The sequence below is a fragment of the Nomascus leucogenys genome, chromosome 17 (assembly GCF_006542625.1).
Source record: "Nomascus leucogenys isolate Asia chromosome 17, Asia_NLE_v1, whole genome shotgun sequence".
Taxonomy (NCBI): Eukaryota; Metazoa; Chordata; class Mammalia; order Primates; family Hylobatidae; genus Nomascus; species Nomascus leucogenys.
The window spans coordinates 76,843,244-76,862,937 of NC_044397.1; the positions used below are offsets into that span (position 1 = coordinate 76,843,244).

Here is a 19,694-nt window from a genome sequence, read left to right on the forward strand (position 1 = left end):
GCCCAGGGTTTTAACTGCTCAGTTCCCATTGGTTTTAATGATGCAGACACAGCTAAAGTTCAGCACAGTTCTTTGAAAATAGGTCCTAAGGGCTCAAGAGTCCATGAAAAAAGGAACTGAGAGAGAGAAACAGTACCTGCCTCCCTTAGATGGGAAGCCAACCCAGGGGTGTCTGGTCACAGTGCCGTTTATATTGTCTCCTTAAATGCAGTGTAGGCTCACTCTTACTGGTTTCACAAAACCGCTTTTGCATCAAAATATTTATTCTTTTTTTTTTTTTTTTTTTTTTTTTGTATTTTTAGTAGAGACTGGGTTTCACCGTGTTAGCCAGGATGGTCTTGATCTCCTGACCCTCGTGATCCACCTGCCTCAGCCTCCCAAAGTGCTGGGATTACAGGTGTGAGCCACGGTGCCTGGGCTAAAATATTTATTCTTTAAAAGAGATTAAAGAGACATAATGACCAAATGTCCTGTGTGGACTCTATCTAGATCACAATTCAGACAAAGCAACTGTAAACAGACATTCTTGAGACAACTGGGGAAATTTGGTTATGATCTGCATATTGGATGATACAGAGCTCTGTTCATCGAGTGTAATAATGATTTTGTAATTCTTCTTTTTAATGTCTGCATAATTCAGAACACTGAAGCACGTAGAGGTAAAAATGACATGAAGTCACTCTTTTAAAATAATTCAACCGAAAAGAGGGAGAGAGGACTGAATAGATGAAGCAAATAAAGCAAGATCTTAACAATTAGGTAAACATACTTTCGTGTTGTTTGAAATTGCGAAATTTAAAAATCCTTAGACAAATATATAGAGAAATGTATCACCCTGCTCTTGCAATTACTCCTAAGAGCAAAATTGATGTGAAACTCTAAAAATTTCATAGTTGAAAAGAATGTTAAACCTTGTCTAGTCCACTCCACCCATCCCTGTCTTCCAGATGAGGGATTTCAGACCCCCAAAGCTCTTCCAACTATTTAATAGTCCAGCCAGAACCAGAATCTGGTTCTCCAGGATTTCTGTCCAGAGCTCCTACACCAAACACCATCAGACAAGCATAAGAATGTTGCTTTCTAATCTTTGTGCTATAAACTCTCAGACAAGGTACTATTATTATTTTACAGAAGTGGGTCTGGTCAAAGGCCAAATGAACACTTCCTTTGCTCATTCTGAGTAAACGTTTGCATGAAATAATTCTCCCTATTCTCTGCAGCCTCACCCCCCACTACTCCCTTCCACTCCTTTCTCCATCCGCAAGGACACCCCATCCTCCAGGCTCCTTGCATTCTTTGCTGCTTTTGACCTCATACTGCACTTTGGGTGTCTGTGTCCACCCTCCAATGTCTAGCTCCTTCTGCTGAAATGTTGCTTAGCTCCAAAGCCCAGGACAATGCAGCTACTCCATGAACCCTTTCATCCCTCATCTAGTAGAAAGTGTTCTCGCCCTTCTCTGGACCCCCAGCCCTTGTTTTGAGCCTCATTATCGTCCTTATCTCCTTTCTTGTTAATGGTTAAGCACACGTATGACCTGCCCTTTCAATGATCTCATGTCAGGTGTGCTGAGATGCAGTGGCAGAAATCAGAGAAGAGAAGGAGGAAGCCAGAAGCAGAGACTCAATGTAGGGCCAGGAGCTATGATGTGGCTTGTCCTGGAAATAGCAAGGGAGGGATAGAGGTTTGGACCAAACTCCAAACATCATTTCTAAAGGGTATGAAGGAAACCTGAACTTTTCCTAGCTGGGAGCATCAGTGTCCAAAAGGAGCCAGCCTGAGGGGTTAGGGCTGGTAGGTGGGCTGTCCTGGCATTGGGAAAATCAAGTCAGGCAGCTCAGCAATGAGGGCAGGGCAACACCAGCCTGGCTCTCAAACTGGGAAGCTGGTGAGGGTTAAGCAGGATGTCATCCAGGAGGCCTGGGTCCAGGGAAGCCTCTATCCCTGGAAAGGAAATACAGAGGAAAGTGGACACAAATCAGGAGCATGTGCCAGAAAGCCAGGCAAATCCGCTGGCCATGGTGATGGCATCAAGAGAAAAGAGGGGCCTGAGACTAAGGCTCTGTGAGCGGGTATTCTAGGCGCATTAATTTCACTCATATTTATTGAGGACATACTCTAAGCCAAATGCCAGGGATGCAGGGGTGTATTAGTCAGGGCTCTCTCCAGAAGAACAGACCAATAGCATGTGTGCATTGAGAGAAAGAGATTTATTATAAAGAATAAACAAATGTCTCACATGATAATGGAGGCTGGCAAGTCCAAAATCTGCAGGGTGGATTGGCAGACTAGAGACCCACGAGAGCCAATGCTGCAGCTCCAGCCATAAGGCAAAATGGGCAGTCTGGAGACCCAGGAGAGCTAATATTCTGGTTTGAGTCCAAAGACAGTCTGCTATAGAATTCTCTCTTGCTGGGGGGATAGTTGGTCTTTTTGTTCTACTCAGCTGATTGGTTGAGGCCCACCTACATTATGGAAGTCTCAAAATCCACCCATTTAAATGTTAATCTCATCCAAAAACACCCTCACAGAAATATCCAGAATCATGTTTGATCAAATATTTGGGCATCCCATGGCCCAGCCAAATGGACACATAAAATTAACCATCAGGGACAAACAGAAAACATCTCAACTCATTGCAGAAACCGGAAGACTAAAAGGCCTTATACCTGGATGAAGACCTAGGTCATTATATGATTCCTGCAATGGGCAAGAAAGGATGAGACCAGGAGCTTGTAGGAGTGGCTATGAAGGGGTTGTGCCGGGGAACTGGCATAAGACAGGCAGCTTTTTAAGCTATTGGAGGGAAGGGAGCAAGGGAGCAAGCCATTCACCACCAGCACACAATACTGGAACCAGGCAGCCTGGGTTTGAGTCCAGGTCTACCACTTGCTAACTTGAATAAGTTACTTCAACTTTTTGCATCTCAGTTTTCTCCTCTGCAAAATGAGGCTACTAGTAATACCTAAATCAAATATATCTAAATTCAACAATTTAAACAACTGTAAAGCACAAATAATATTTGTAAAGCCTGGTACCTGTAAGCGCTGTGGAACTGTTTGCTAGTATTAATTGAAAGCACTAGAGCAGCTTATATATTGTGCTGTAAGCACTGGGGAAATTTTGAACTGAAATTTTTCTTCAAATAATACAAAATGAAAAGGGACAAAGCCATATAAAGACTGTCTTATATTTCAGTCCCATTTTTTTAAAGGCAATTTTATTTAAGTTGCTTAATTAAAATTCTTCCAAGGTTTCCTGTTGCCTTAGGAAACAGACTCATGTTCTTATCAGGGCCTCTAAGGCTGCCTGATTTGCTCTGGATGTGTCTCCGCATTGACTCACTTCTTACCTCTCTCATCCAGGATGCCCAGGCACCAGGGATGCCAGGTTTCCCCATGTTCCCTGAATTATCTTCAGGGCCTCTGCAGTGCTGTCACCTATGCCTGGAGCAGCCCTCCTTGGGCCCTGCCCTGCTTACCTACAAGCTCCCATGCATCATTAGGGGCTCCATTTAAGGAAAAGTCTCCCCAAGGTGTGCTTCTCTAGCCCCTGCTCTTCTTCGCATCAATCATCAGTGGCCTTGGAATTAGATGTGCAATCATTATCTGTCTTCCTCCTCACCCAGCTCCCTAAGACTAGGGATCAAGTTTGTATCATTCACCGTTGAACCTCTGGGACCCAGCACAGTGCCAGGCACATTGTGCTCAGCAAATACATGTTTGCAAGAATTGAATAAATCTAAAGATGACAGGTTTCAGCTCTCAGCTAAGTCCAACTAATTTCCAGTGGCATTTTAGAAGCCAGGTTGAGAAGGATTCTGGAGCTTTGTCAGATGGCAACTGTCTAAGCCCATTTGTGCTGCTATAGTAAAATACCTTAGACTGGGTAATTTATAAAGAACAGAAATTTATTTCTTATAGTTCTGGAGGCTGGGAAGTCCAAGATCAAGGCATCAGCAGGTTCAGTACCTGGTGAGGGGCCCAGTCTCCCCTTTTGTGACAACACCTTGTTGCTGTGTCCTCTGGAAGGGATGAACACTGGGTCCTCACACACTGGGAGGGATGGAAGGGCAAACTTGCTCCCTCAAACCCCTTTATTAGACACTAACCCATTCATGAGGCTAAAGCCTTCATGGTCTAATCAGATCCTGAAAGCCCACTTCTTAGTAGTACCACCAGGGGTATTAAGATTCAGCTTGGATTTTGGAGGGAATGTATTCAAACCACAGAGCTAGCTGAGTGTGAAAGCATCCTATTACAAGCAACATCTGCCACGGCCAAGGGACATTAGAGGAGGAGAAAGGGCATCTGACATCCATCTCTTTATCGGCTGAGAGTGAACATTTCATGAAACACTGTTAGGTTTCATAGCAGCCAATAAAGTTTAAAGAAAAAGTATGAGGGTGATTCTTATCTGAACAGGTAAAAACTGCTAGAGCAATAATTGTACTGCAAAAGCAAGTAAACCAAAATGTTGTCATCTATTAGATTCCTACTCCAATCATCATTCTCACGTTTCGTATGTATTCATGGATACCTTTTTATATCTATAAAACTGTGTCTGTATGTACTGACACCAATTTTTTTCATCGCCCATTTAAAATCTTGTGCCATTATGAGCAAAAAAGATTTTTGATTTGGAAGTCTGCCCTGGCGGACATCAACCCAATTAGGAATGGGGTATAGTTTCAGAGGGAAGCTGGAGTGGTGGAATAAAAAAATGTCAGAGGTCAGAGTCAGATATTGCAGAGTTGTGTGATGGTTCACAAGTTATTACCCCTTCTAAGACTCAGTGTCCTCCTCTGTAAAACGGGGGCGTAGGAAAGAGTAACACAGCAGGCACATAAAGAGCTCTCCATAAACAATAAATATTACAACTAGTATTCAGTTTCACACTTTGTGGGTTTCTGCCTACCCTAGGCATGAACAGCAAGTGTTACAATTATGGACGCTTTGGCTGGTTGCAGCTAGAGCCCAGGAAAGAGTCTGGCTTTCTCAAACAGGTGGCACAAAGATACCATCCAGGAATAACTGTAGCATTGGTTGTAATAATGAAAAACTGAAAGTAACCTACATTGCTATCAATAGCATATCATTTTTGTAAAAAAACTAATTAAAATCTGTATACATGTCCATATACATATGCGTAAATGCACACACACACACGCACACACTCTTTTTGGTGTATAGACAAATATCTGGATGGGTTCATGCATAATATTAGTTGTTACCGCTGGGCAAACTTTATATACTTCTATATTGTTTGAATTAGTTCACAAGGAGAATATGTTACTTGAATCAATCAAAAGTAAGTAATTGAATGAATGAAATAGTCAATTAAAATGAAATAATGAAGTTTTTTTTTTTAAAAAAAGAAAAGAAAAACAAGAAGACAGGTGATATTCAACATGAAGGCTAATGCTGAGTGATCCAGGAAAGGATGAGAAAGTGTGGCTACTGGGAGCTCTGAATAGCAGAGTCCCCATCAAGTCAATGAACTCACTTCAGGAGGTCTTCTTAGTCTCACTCTTCACTGTGAGACCAAGAATGCCCAAAGGGAAGGCAGTAGCTTAGGGGTAAGTGCCCACTCCTCCACAGCTCTGGGGCAGCTCTACTGAGCTACGGAGCTAGAATTCCCAGGGGAAAGCTGGGTTCCCCTGACATCCACACTGACGTTGAAGGAAACAGTGGGTTGGCCTCCAGGCATGTTCAGTAGCGGACTGTAGGTTTTCCTGGGATGTTCTCTGAGAGACTCAGAGAAGAAGAAGGAAAGAAGGAAAAGAGCAAAAGGCTGGACAAGAGATACTGTAAAGATTGGAGATGAGAAAGCCAAGGTGTGGATTCAGAATTGTGTTTCAACATGAAGTCAAAGGTATTGTAAAAAAAAGACAGTTCTACCCCAGAAGAACAGGGGAGACTATGAATGTGAATTGTAAGAGAAGTGTATTCAAGAACTTCGCTGAAAGAGAGATGCTAAATATTCCTAAGTTATGTTTTAGGACAAGATTGGCAACTCACAGCTTTGTAACTTAGAACAAGAGGCTGAAGGAGCTAAATTTTTTTAAAAAGCATTTTTTCCTAGTTATAAAATTTGACAAACATGTTGCAAATTTGGGAACTATGAAAGATTTCAGTGAAGAAATACTTCCAGAGTACGTATACTGCCCGGAGATAATTACTGTGCACACTTCAGTGTATATTCTTCCAGCCTTTAATTTCTACAAATACATACGTATTTTTATAAAAATCAGAACCATACACTATTTTCTGTCCTACAGCCTGCATTTTCCCACTTAATAGTCTATCATGGAAATGTTTCCATTCTATTCAATTTTTCACTATGTGAGTTTTAACAGCTATAGCATATTCCATGGTATGGGTATACTGTACTATAATTTATCTACTAGTCCACAATTATTGCTTATTTATGTGGCTTCTCTTTCTATGGACTTACAAAAACATTCATCTTTACGCATGCCTGTCATTGCTTTTGAGATTTCCTAGGTGAAAGAGATAGGAACAAGTTTGTGGTTCTCCATAACCATTGCCTAACTGTACTCCAGAAAAGAATCAACAAACACTCCCACCAGCAGGCTAAGAAAGTGCTTTTCCTTCCATCCTCCACCCTAATCAATGGGGTATTAGCATGTGAAAGAGGAGATTAAAAGGAGGAATTTAAAAGGGAGAAAATGAAATGTCTACTATAAATGGTAATTGTTTACTTGTGAAGAACATTTTTCCACATACCTGTCATTAGATGGATTTTTCACATATCCTCTTGCACTATAAGTCTGTGATTGAGACACAGCCAAATATATACACTCATTTTCTTTTCTTATAAATCTTCATTTATTTAAATAATAGTTTGGTGGATGGTTAAACCATGATATTCTTCTATGTCCTGGTCACACACAAAAATTGCCAGGACTCTCACTTATTTTTCCCCTGAGACCAGGCTCACATCTTTAATAGAAGACTTGTAGATAAAGAAAACAGGATGAAGCCTTATGTTTATTCTTGCTATCATTAGGTACTAGAATAACACTGTTTAATTTATACATTTGAGCTACATTATAGCATTCCAAATGCCAATATTGGAATCATAAAAAAGCAGCTGTTCTTTTGAGCTATTTATTATTCTCTTATTAGCAAGGTTGCCTGATTTTTATTCTAAAACTGTATTATTTTATTCCACTTTTATTGCCAATGTAAATTAAATGTGTGTTTTTCTTTGCATATATTTAAATTTTATTTTTGAACACTTGTGCAAAAAATACTATAAAATCCCATTAACATTAATCAGGTCCACATTTCTCAAATTCTTATCTGCAATAACATTAAGTTAAATATGTATGTACATGTGTATATTTTGGATTGTATCCATAAAGTTTTAGAAAGTGAGAAATTGGCCACAGGGAGGCAAAACTAGATATTTATATCAATCCTATTATTTTACTGCCTCATAGAAGGTCCAACACAATATACAGTTCCTGTTCATCTTCAGCAGCCATGCAAATATTTGTATCAAGCAACCTAATCAAAAAGCACATATGCATAGTTAGAAAACCAGAGGTAAGAGCCTCTCTACATTAAAATCTTCAGATGTTAATCCCCCTCTTAATTTATTGTTATAGTATTTCTTAATGTTTTATTGCTTTTATCTTGTAAAATGAAATGTAATCATATGTTACTTTGTTTTTCTATTGGGTCTTAGTTAACTGTGCCAACATTTAAGTGAGGGCCCAAATTTTCAACTGGCCTCAAAAATTATGCCTATGAATTGGGGCAGTCCAGAACCAACCGTACTTACCCAAATAAATAAGGTTCATCGTAATCTGCTTACTAAATATATATTGTACAAACATTTGGAATTAGATAAGCTATAACCAATTCTTTTCTTTTTTTTTTTTTTCGAGATGGAGTTTTGCTCTTGTTGCCCAGGCTGGAGTGCAATGGCACAATCTTGGCTCACCGCAACCTCTGCCTCCCGAGTTCAAGCGATTCTCCTGCCAGCACCTCCCAAGCTACAACTAATTCTAAGATTAGGACTAGCAATATAGACCTATGCTCTGAATTTTCTTAAAAATATTGGTGAGGGGGGATGGGAGAGCAACCCTATATTCTGCCATCATTCTGTGAACAGCATTCCTTTTCTTTCAAGTTTGATTCTTATAGTAATTTAATCACCATAATTGGTGGGCAAACGAGGTGATTTATGTAATTCTTGTGGGTCCAAAGCCAAACAGATGTGGTTTTCTGTTTTCCTAAAGTGATTTTCCATATTGTTCTTTAAAGGTGGTGTTTTAGTGGTTGTTTTCCATGCTGGAGAGAGGGCTGGCTCTCCACGGAAGGTGAAAGGGGGTGTGCACAAGCTCCTGAGCAGGACGTTCATGGCCTTGCCTGCCGCTTTTGGCCCCAGCCCATCACACCCTAAATCCTCCTTTCTGGGACTTTGGAAGAGGCATGAAAACTTTTTGGCTTTCAGCTTCCCCACATATAAAATGAAGGGATTGGATTCAAAATCTAATATCTCCTCCAGCTCTAAATTCTATGAATTCATCATATTAAAATCCTTCAATTTAGAGAATTACGTTCCATGTAGTCTGATTTCCAAACAGTAAACATGACAAAAACACATTAAAGTCCATTGTCAATTTCAGCTTTAACATGTATGAATCATTCGAACTAAGGCAGATTTTTAACATGTAATATTCACTAAAGAGAATTGCATAAATGTTTGTTTTGAAATTAATTTGACATGGGTATGTCTTCTCAGTAGAAACCAAAAATCAGTCCAAAAAAACCCTCAAATTATTAATGAAATACTTAACGTGATGCAGCTATTTATTTGGTGCTTTAAAATTAGAGAATTAGGCCGGGCGCGGTGGCTCACGCTTGTAATCCCAGCACTTTGGGAGGCCGAGGCGGGCGAATCACGAGGTCAGGTGATCGAGACCACGGTGAAACCCCGTCTCTACTAAAAATACAAAAAAATTAGCCAGGTGTGGTGGCGGGTGCCTGTAGTCCCAACTACTCGGAGAGGCTGAGGCAGGAGAATGGCGTGAACCCGGGAGGCGGAGCTTGCAGTGAACCGAGATCGCACCACTGCACTCCGGCCTGGGCGACAGAGAGAGACTCCGTCTCAAAAAAAAAAAAAAAAAATTAGACAATTAATATTTTAATGTGATATATAGGGATACCGAAATTTCATATTTTGTTATTTTTAGCTTAAATAATATACCACATTTATTATGAAAGAAATTAACTTTTCTGATGACATATAGGCCACTCAAATATTCTCTGAGTTTATCTATTTTAACGAGTTTCAATTTCCAACTCAATTGCTTTTTATTTTCTGAAGTAGCTTCCATTTAAAACACCCTCTCCAGATATCAAAGCTCTGACTTCACTCAGTCACTTTTCCTATTTGGCAAACCTCCAGAGAATTTGTCTCAAGGTGAAATTTTTTAAGAATGGACATCAAATCCAAAGAAATTCTTTTTAAACAATTGTTTCTGTCACATTAGTAACCCCGGGAACTCAGTCACATGGACGTGCCTTGTGCATCCTCCTCCTCTGAGCTAAACAAAACAAACCTGTAAACAACAGAGCAAACATTTGGAATGAGACAAGCTACAATTCATTCTAGGATTAGGACTGGTAATACAGACAACAGAAATTCATAGCCAGGCTGTGTCTTCCAGAGATGAGAATGCTTTATCTTCTTCAAGAACATAGAGTCCCTTTAGACAACAGGGATCTTATTAAAATGTAGATCCTAATTCAGTACATCCGGGGTTGGACCTGGGTCATAATTTCTAACTCACTACTCAAAGTTCCAGAGCTTACAACATCAGCACCTCAGAGTTTGTTAGAAATGCAGACTTTCAGACTTTCAGGCCAAGCCCAGGCCTACCTTCGCAGACTCTGCATGTATAATAACAAGATCCCCAGGTGATCTGTATGAATATTTGTGTTTGAGTAGCACTCGTCTACCTCAGTTTAGGAATTATTTCCCAATGGGTTTTGGTCAACACTAAAGTTTGCTCCCACACACACTAGTCTAGAGTGAGTGGATTCTTCCCCTCATATACTTGAAAGGCATGAAAATCCCTGCCAGACAGTTTGACCACAAGGACAGCTGAAAAAACGAAACAACTGGTTCTCTGCCGTCACACCAACCTCAACAGTTCCCAATCAAAAAGTAAGCTTGAGCGACTTTTCTGCTAGAGCAGTGGTTCTCAAATCTGTCTACCTATTAGAGTCACCTTTAAAAAGAGCCTTTAAAAAGATCAAAATGTAGATCCTACTGTGGACCAATTCAATCACAGTCTCCAGAGCAGTTGTTCTTAAATTTCTAAATATCTGAATCACTGAAGGAGTTGTTAACACACAGATTGGTGGACCCCAAACTCAGTCTCTGAGTCAGGGGTCTGGACCAGGGCCTGAGAATCTGTATTTATGACAAGTTCCAAGGTTTTGTGTGTCTGTGGACCATACTTTGACAACCACTATTGAGGAGTTGGCCCTGAAGAGTAGTACTTTTTTTAAAAAAGCCCTTCATGAGAGTTTAATGTGCAGCCAAGTTTGATAACCACTGTCCTACAGAAAGATGAGTCTATAAAAAAATCATATTAGTTCCCTAACTCCATGCGAAATGTATTTCATCATATTAAATCACACACACTAATGCTCAACCAATTTCAGCACAGACTATCCATGGTTTCAAAATGTTCTGGCAACAGGAAATGTTCACTGGGATTTTTGTTTAAATGTATATTTTTTTTACTGCTAGTATGAAAACTCCTCAAAAGCATGGGCTGTCTTGAATGCACCTTTGTCCCAACAGGTACTACCCACAGGGGCATAGCACATAGACATGTTCAATAACTGTAGAATTGAATCTGTTTATTGTCCACCCAACACCAGCCACCTGGAGATGGACATACGCTCTGTTGAGAAAAGGACAAAATTGCCTGAAATTTTCATTTTTCACCAAGCTGCCTTGACAGCATATAAATGTAATCAAAACTCCTGAATGTTGACACAAATATTAGACAAGCAAATTATCTTCTCACAGCCCATTCAGTCAGTGTGTAAATGTGGTATTCTCAATGGGAGCCAAAGCTTGAGAACTAGCACCATACGAGGAAGGTGAGAAGCCTAGTTCAAGCAATCCCTGCATGGGTAATGGAGGGTCAAAGTTTGACAAGGTGAGCATCCCTCCCTGTATGACTGAAATGAAACACCTAAGGTAGTAATAAATAAATAAATAAATAAAGCTAAAAAGCAGTATAAATAACAAAATGGAAAACCGGATGAAAAGGGCAACACGTTACACAAAAATGGATCCGGAGAAACTAGGATTGACTTAATAATTACATTTAATTATCAAAATCTTAGTGGTATAGATTGATTCTTACAATATGCAACATGCAAATTCAATTTCAAGACCATGTTGATGTCCATCAAACACATTATCCAATGTGTATATTAGTTTACCCTGGCTCCTAAACTTTGGTAACACAACAATGCAGCATTGCAAAATATATCTATCTAACACAGGGTAAATGTTAAACAAATGTTTGTTGGGTCACATCGCACAATCAATGCTAGTGAATAACACTTTCTAAGGTTTTCAGGTAGCATGAGCAGAAAACATCCAGTATTTGCCTATTCTTTTGAGGACAATAAGAAAAGAGTATCAGTAGCCCTGTCTAGAACTTTCTGCAATGAGGAAAATGTTCCATATCTGTATTGTACAATATGGTAGCTAGTAGCCACATGTTGAGCAACTGAAATGTGTCTAGCATGACTGAGGGTCTGAATTTTTAATTTATTCGATCTTAATTAATTTTAATTTAAATAGCTACACATGGCTGTTGCCTACCTCACTGGACCTCCAGAAACAGGGACGAATGCCAGAGCATAAATGCTTTAGGCACTTTCTGTCATTCTCATAACCATGTCCAAAATCTGCCTCTTGCTCCACTCCTTGGATTCATCAGATCAAATATAAGACAAACTTAAAAAATACTCTAGTTAATTTCCTATAGAATAACAACACAGAGGCTTCCAATGTGAAATCCACACTCTTTGAAAGGCCACAGACTTCCTCCCTTTTATAAACAGTCCCAAAGTAAAAGCAATCACAATGGCCGGCAGCTTTAGTATTTATAAATCCCAGTCCTTCGGACAGAGGGAAAAAGGCCCTTTTAAAGCCCAGACCTCTTTAGAGACTTCCAATTGTGCCACCCAGTGGCAATACGGTTGGTTGAATTTTTGACTCCAGCAGAATCCTCTCTGGCCAAGGAAGAATCCTGCACTGTCAGGATGATAAGTAGTAAGCAGTCAGGTAAGACAGTGATGATGATGGGATGGGGGACCTAACCTGTCCATTCACACTGTGACTTTGTCACACGTATTTCCATCTTCAGTCAATCCATGCTTTGTCTTATAGCCTTTCTCAGAAGGAATATAAAACACCAGTGATCATCGTCTTGGTGGGCTATTAATTGTGTTTAAGATTCCAGAAGATTGTCTCTGAATTCCTTCAGCCCGATATATTTACATTACAAGAAATGTATCTTCCACTCATCAAATTGTATATGAAGGTGCTGGTTGAGTCTTTGCCTTTGATTAAGATTTTTTTTAAATAGAACACTTAGTGAGCCAGAAACATTTGGTAACATCATTTTCTGAGGATTTAAAAACACTTCAACATAAAATCAAACGCAGATGTATAATTTGAGAGTTCATGAATCATTAGTTATGTACATTTATAATTACGCTAAACCTAAATATTTGAAAAGCCACATTAGTCTCTGGCTATTGCAGCTAATTCTCAGGTAAAGAATTTGAATGGCATTCTAGTATTGCATTTTACCTAGACTACACTGTTACAGAACTGTGTGTAGGATTAGTTGATTTTTTTCAATTTAGAATTTCCACTCATGGGAAAAATACTCAATATGAAATATAGCTAAGCTCCTTATAGATGTAGGTTCCAAGAAGCAAATGTCTAAGGAACAGAAAGTTATATAGAAACTGAAAATAGAGGAACAACACACACTGGGGCCTGTAGGAAGGTGGGTGGGGAGGAAGGAGAGCATCAGGAAGAATAGCTAATAGATGCTGGGCTTAATACCTAGGTGATGGGATGATCTGTGCAGCAAACCACCATGGCACACGTTTACCTATGTAACAAACCTGCACGTCCTGCACATGTACCCCTGAAATTTAAATAAACTTCAGAAATAAAAAAAAAGGAACTGAAAATAACCAGCTCCATACAGCATTCATTGTGATTGTAAAGTAAGCAGATGGTGCACCTCCGGCTTCCACAACTCAAGAGGCCCCAAGACTGTACTAAGTTTGGCAGAGAATCTTGCTGGAGCTCAAGATCTAACAAAATGTAACTCCAGGGGACATTTTAAAGTGATAGGAGCTGCAAATCTTCCCTGGCACAAATGCAGAGAGCAAGCTTAAACCTAAGAAAATGACATGAACACAATATTGGCCCACTTAGCAAGCGTTGATACTTTTGTTGGCAGTCCTAGCAGAAAGACGAAGACTGAGCAAACACAATTACCCAGATTGGCACTAGGTAAGTAGTGCAAAGATCTTTGTTACCTCTTGAATTTTTTTGGTTTGTTTGTTTTGTTTGAGACAGGGTCTGTTTCTGTCACCAAGACTGGACTGCAGTGATGTGGTATAGTCCCAGCCTCCAACTCCTGGGTTCAAGTGATCCTCCTGCCTCAGCCTCCAAAGTAGCTGGGACTAGAGGCCCACACCATCAGGTCTGGCTATTTCCTGAGGATTTTGAAGTCCTTCTCAGAAGGGCTCTGCTCCAGTTTCTCCATTGTCATCCCCAGAGCCTGTTCTCAGCACACAGTGGGAACCTAGCAAATTTGTTTTTTGACAGTAAATCAGTCCTTCATTGACTCCACCACTTACTGTCTGTGTATCCTTGGGCAGGCCACTTATAAGCTCTGGAGGCTTATCTCCAGAGAAGTCTATGAATCCAAAGAAGGTACAAACAATCACCGGAAGTATTTTGGATCTTGGGACAACCCTTGGATAAGTAGAAGAGGGAGATTTTACCAGACATGAGGCTACGTGCCAATTCTGAGTTTAGGTGAAGAAGCATATACTATAAGAAACAAGATTTGAGGTGGAGGATTCAGCTAGGAAGGCTTCCCTGAGGCCCCCAGGCGCCCCCTACTGTGCACCTTGAACATGCTTCTTTCACAGCCCTTATCTTACAGCATAGCAACTGCTTGTTTACTCCTCTGTCTCCACCAAACAAAAGCCTTATCTCAGCTATACTTTTATTCCCCACATCTAATTTAGTCACTGGCCCATAGAAGGTGACCAACAAATGTTCGTGAAATATATTAATATGATTCAAAACACTGTCATCTAATTTCTCAAATAGCAATATCATTTGAAAAGCTCACAGGCCGGGCGCGGTGGCTCACGCTTGTAATCCCAGCACTTTGGGAGGCCGAGGCGGGCGGATCACGAGGTCAGGAGATCGAAACCACGGTGAAACCCCGTCTCTACTAAAAATACAAAAAATTAGCCGGGCGTGGTGGCGGGCGCCTGTAGTCCCAGCTACTCAGAGAGGCTGAGGCAGGAGAATGGCGTGAACCCGGGAGGCGGAGCTTGCAGTGAGCTGAGATTGCGCCACTGCACTCCAGCCTGGGCGACAGAGCGAGACTCCGTCTCAAAAAAAAAAAAAAAAAAAAAAAAAAGAAAAGCTCACAGTCTCTCCTTAGGATGTATTTTTTATTCAAAATAGAAATAACTTATCAACAGGATAAAACATTCAGAATTTTGTGACTAAGTAGAAATATAGCTGGAATATTCTGGCAATGGTGTAGCTGAGTCAGAGAAAAATACTGTAGCTATTAAGGAGAGACTCTTGAGAAAAACAGAAGACCTAGCACAAAAGGAAGGAAGGAGAGAAAAAAGGGAGAGAAGAAGGGAGGGTGAGAAAGAGAAGGGAAGAAGGAAGGAAAGAAGGAAGAGAAAACAAAAGAAAAACAAAACAATCTCATTTATGGGCTTCAATTTTTTTAAATCCTGAATATAGTATTAGCAAAAAGAACCCAACAGCATTTTAAAATAATTAAAGAATCTCCAATAAATATTATTGTTTGGCTGGCCGGGCGTGGTGGCTCAAGCCTGTAATCCCAGCACTTTGGGAGGCCGAGGCAGGTGGATCATGAGGTCAGGAGATCGAGACCATCCTGGGTAACACGGTGAAACCCCGTCTCTACTAAAAATACAAAAAATTAGCCGGGCGTGTTGGCAGGCGCCTGTAGTCCCAGCTACTCGGGAGGCTGAGGCAGGAGAATGGCATGAACCCGGGAGGCGGAGCTTGCAGTGAGCTGAGATCGCGCCACTGCACTCCAGCCTGGGGGACAGAGAAAGACTCCGTCTCAAAAAAAAAAAAATTATTGTTTGGAAAGCACATGTATATAGTATGCCACTATACATATTAAAATAAAATGAAAAACAAATATTCTTTATGTTTTTTGCTTGTTTATGCATTTCATATCTCTGGAAGGACATATAAGAAAACTGGGGACCGTGGATACCTACGGGGACTGGAAGTGGCACCTGAGGGACTGGGGTGGGATGGAGGCTTTTTACTGTGTATCCTTTGCACTTTCCTAGTTTTTGTAACCTGTGACTACGTTACCTATCGTTTTATTCATTGTTTTAAAAAGAGGTGTCCATCCTGATACTGGCCTAAATTGCCAAGAGAACTGGCATCCACATTCAATTGCTAAGACTACAGTTTTAGGTTAAATAAATTTTTCAGGTTGATTTTTTTCACACTGTTGTCAAGACAACCTTCCCTTTCTCCACAATATTGAGAGAATTAGGTGTCAACCTGGCATCTAGACAGAAATAGCTGCTTAATTCCAAACATGGATGGGTTAGGAAGGCCAGAAAGTTATTGTTCTTATAGATTCATGTAACACCTTGTAAATACTTTTTGCCCAGTGGGGGCTCAATAAATGTTGCTGACTCATCTGTCACAGGGAAGCAATATTAACTCAGAAGGACTAACTGCAGTCATTTAATCAGAAAATCCATTTCATTTTCCTTGTCATGGGGAAAATATTTCTGCTAAGTCGAGAAAAATGTAGAGTTAATTATTTTGTGTCAAGGATTCAAATGGAAAGCCAGGAGTTAAAGTGGTGAGAACAAAACAGTTGCAAATCAATTTGCTTTGCATTACAGTTGGCAGTCTTGGGCACACTTAGCCACATATGGAGGACATGTTTACTATTTCAAGAATATAGTATCACTTTACAGTGCTTAGTATTCAAAGTCCCACATTATATTGCTTTTTTGTAATTTTTGAGCAATTTCTGTGCCAACATTTGGCACAAGGGGTACTAGAACCCTAGAATAATTGCAGACTTGCTTCCCTCCCTCTAAGCTTTACTTCTTGTGGTCCTAAGACCATGATTGTATCAGATATTAATCTAAAACCCAACCACCAAATGGATTTTATTGAAGCTGCTATAATTCCACCACCAGAAAACATGACAAATAGCCAACATGTCACTGAAGATTTATGTTTGGTTTTGAAACCCATTATCTTTCAGGAAATATTGCCTAGTATGATTCACTGAGTAGTAGCAGTTTCATATAGCCCAAGGTTTTTCGATATTGATTTCACAGCATCGTTATTACAAATCAGAGTGTCTGTGCTTTGCTGGAATCACACGATGGAAACCAGTCAGCTTCAGGGATCATTAGCAAAAAGTAAATGTACCCTGCAATACTAAGAATCTCAGACAGAGCTTCTACATGCTGGGAATAATGCCGCCTACATTTCCCCCTCTGCTGAAGGTAAATTCAAGAAGGGGAAATGTGTTGCTTTGACTAAATTGACAGAACAGCTGAGTGCATGCTGCTTTTCACTGCTGGTAAATGAAATGGAACCACTTATTGGAGCCTGAAGGGGCCTTAAAGATCCTCTAGTCCCAAACTCTCCCTTAACATAAACCAAGGCTCAAAGAGGTAAAGTGGCTTCATACCAATGCTCTGCCGCTCCGCCATGTCTAACAGCTCTGCCCATAACCAATGTAGTGAGGGCGTGGTGTGGAAAGGAGGCAGCTCAAGGGACCATGAGCACAAATCGCTCAGGGCCATGGTTCTGTCACCTCTCCCTTTCTGTTTCATTTGGGGGAATCCTCTTGATTAGTTAGGTGAGGACATTAAACAGTCTTGTAATGATGAAAAGCTCAGGGCCTTGCAATTTGGGGTGAGATGAGGGAAGTGAAGGTGGGGGACAGTGGCAGAGGGTGTTCAAAGTTACCTTTACAGACCATTTCAGCAGACTGTTATCAATCAATGTACTGCAGCCAAGGCACAAACTCTTACCATCGCCAAGTGGGTGTCCTAGCTGCCTGTTCCTTTCTCATTTAATTTTCTGAGTTTGGGAATCTAACTTCCTTTCTCTGTTCTCACTTTACTAAAACTTCTCTTCAGCATTAGACACAGCTCCTCCTTCTTAAAATACTTTCCCCTCTTTGTCCTTAACCCTACAATCTATTAGTTTTCCTGCTATCCCATGGGCAGTTCAATGCCAATCAGATTTTCTCTCTGTCCCTGACCTCTCGTTTCCTCTCACCCACTTTCTCTACTTCATGGCTAATAGGTATCTTATACTTGACATGTGCAAAAAAAGGACTCATCATTTATTTTCTGCCACCACATATTTTTCCCCCACCTCACCCTCTGAATGAAAACAATTCAGGGAACCGTAGTCTAAGCCCCCAAGTGTGTCTCATTCCTGAATAAATGGGAGAGGAGGAGTATGCAGAAGTCACCAGCTGCCTGGCCCCCACTGGGGTGAAAGCTTTGATTCCTCGGGGAGTCAGCACTGGCCTTCAAAGGCAAAGCACAGTCTGCAATGTCAACTATTTGCTGAATGTGGCACATTTGTAATGCAAACTCAGTCTGGCCTGATTTGGGTCAAGAAATAGCTCCAGTTCATGAAAGCATGAGACCTCCCAGCACTAAGTCAAGGAGCAAATCAGCTATTTCTTAGTTAATGAAAAATTCCTTCCCAAAAAGCAATAGGTGGGTAGAGTCATTATTGATATGGAAAGCAAGGGGGATGGGGTAGCAGAAGCAGATTGACAGAGGAAAAAAAAACCTCATTTAAAAAACACTATCCCAGCCTGGGCAACATAGGGCAAACTTGTCTCTAAAAAAAAAAAAAAAAAAAAAAAACAATAAAAATTAGTCAGGCATGGTGGCACACACCTTTAGTCATAGCTACTTGGGAGGCTGAGGTGGGAGCACCACTTGAGCCCAGGAGTTTGAGGCTGCAGTGAGCCATGATTGCACCACTGCACTCCAGCATGGGCAACACAGCAAGACCCCGTCTCTAAAAACAAACAAAAAAAAGGAAGCAAAGAAACACTATTAATGAGAAGTGCTGCTTCATATTTTCCAGTGTTGTCTGCTGTAATCGGCAATAGGAGAAGTTCTGGGGCCTTACCGCAGAGGGCATTTTTAGAGCAAACTGGTATCTGGAGTCAACAGCCACATGGAAAGAAGAAATGAGGCTGGGGGAGGGAAGCTGGAGCTCATGATCATAGGTTTTCTTCTCACCGTAAGTACTATTTGATGATTTGAATTACAACACTTATTTTCCATCTTCCCTCTTATACTTGGAAATAAAGAGCCATGATCAAAACATATATAATCCAGGGTTTCTCAACCTCTACCCTATTACATTTTGCAGTGGATAGTTCTTTGTTGTGAGGGCTTGTATTAGTCTGTTCTTACATTGCTGTAAAGAACTACTTAAGACTGGGTAATTTATAAAGAAAATTGGTTTAATGGGCTCATGGTTACACAAGCTGTACAGGAAGCATGGCTGGGGAGGCCCCAGAAATCTTACAGTCATGGCAGAAGGCAAAGGGGAAGCTGGCAAGTCCTACATGGCTGGAGCAGGAGAAGAGAGAGTGAAGGGGGATGTGCTACACACCTTTAAACAACCAGATCTTATGAGAACTCACTCACTATCACAGGAAGAGCAAGGGGAAATCTGCCCCCATGATCCAATCACCTTCCACCAGGTCCCCACCCCAACATTGGGAATTACAATCGACATGAGATTTGAGTGGGGACACAGAGCCAAACCATATCAGAGCTGTCCTGTGCATTGTAGAACGTTTAGCAGCATCCCTGGCCTCTACCCACTAGATGCCAGTAACACCCTCTCCCCACTGCCACCCTATTTGTGACAACCAAAAATGTCTCCAGACTTTACCTAATGTCCCTTAGATGCCAAAATTATCCCAAGCTGAGACCACTGGTCTTAGGTTATTGAAGTCTCAGAAGGTAATCCTAGAGAAGTATCTTAGGTTAGGTTCCCTATGTAAGGGGTTTACTGGGAGTAACACAAACAGTATCTATAGAAGGCAGGTTGGACAGAGAGTAACACTGAACAGAGATGCAGTTACAATAAAGGTTTCAACAGATCCCTTGAGGGGCTCTGGAACCCTTCAGTGTTGTCCCAAATACAGGCAAGGAGCTGAGTTCTTCCCTCTCCACCACCCCTTCCCCACCTCCACCACCATTGGATGGGCATGACCTTGTCAAGGCTGCTCTCTTCCATTAGTGGGCCATTCCCAAGGACAAACCCAGCTGTG

At 40.9% G+C, this 19,694-nt stretch overlaps 1 pseudogene; it reads left to right on the forward strand.

Moving 5' to 3' along the window:
• Window positions 1-1,902: 1,902 nt before the first annotated feature.
• The window catches only part of LOC100599718, a 29,276-nt pseudogene continuing 11,484 nt past the window's right edge, over window positions 1,903-19,694 (forward strand).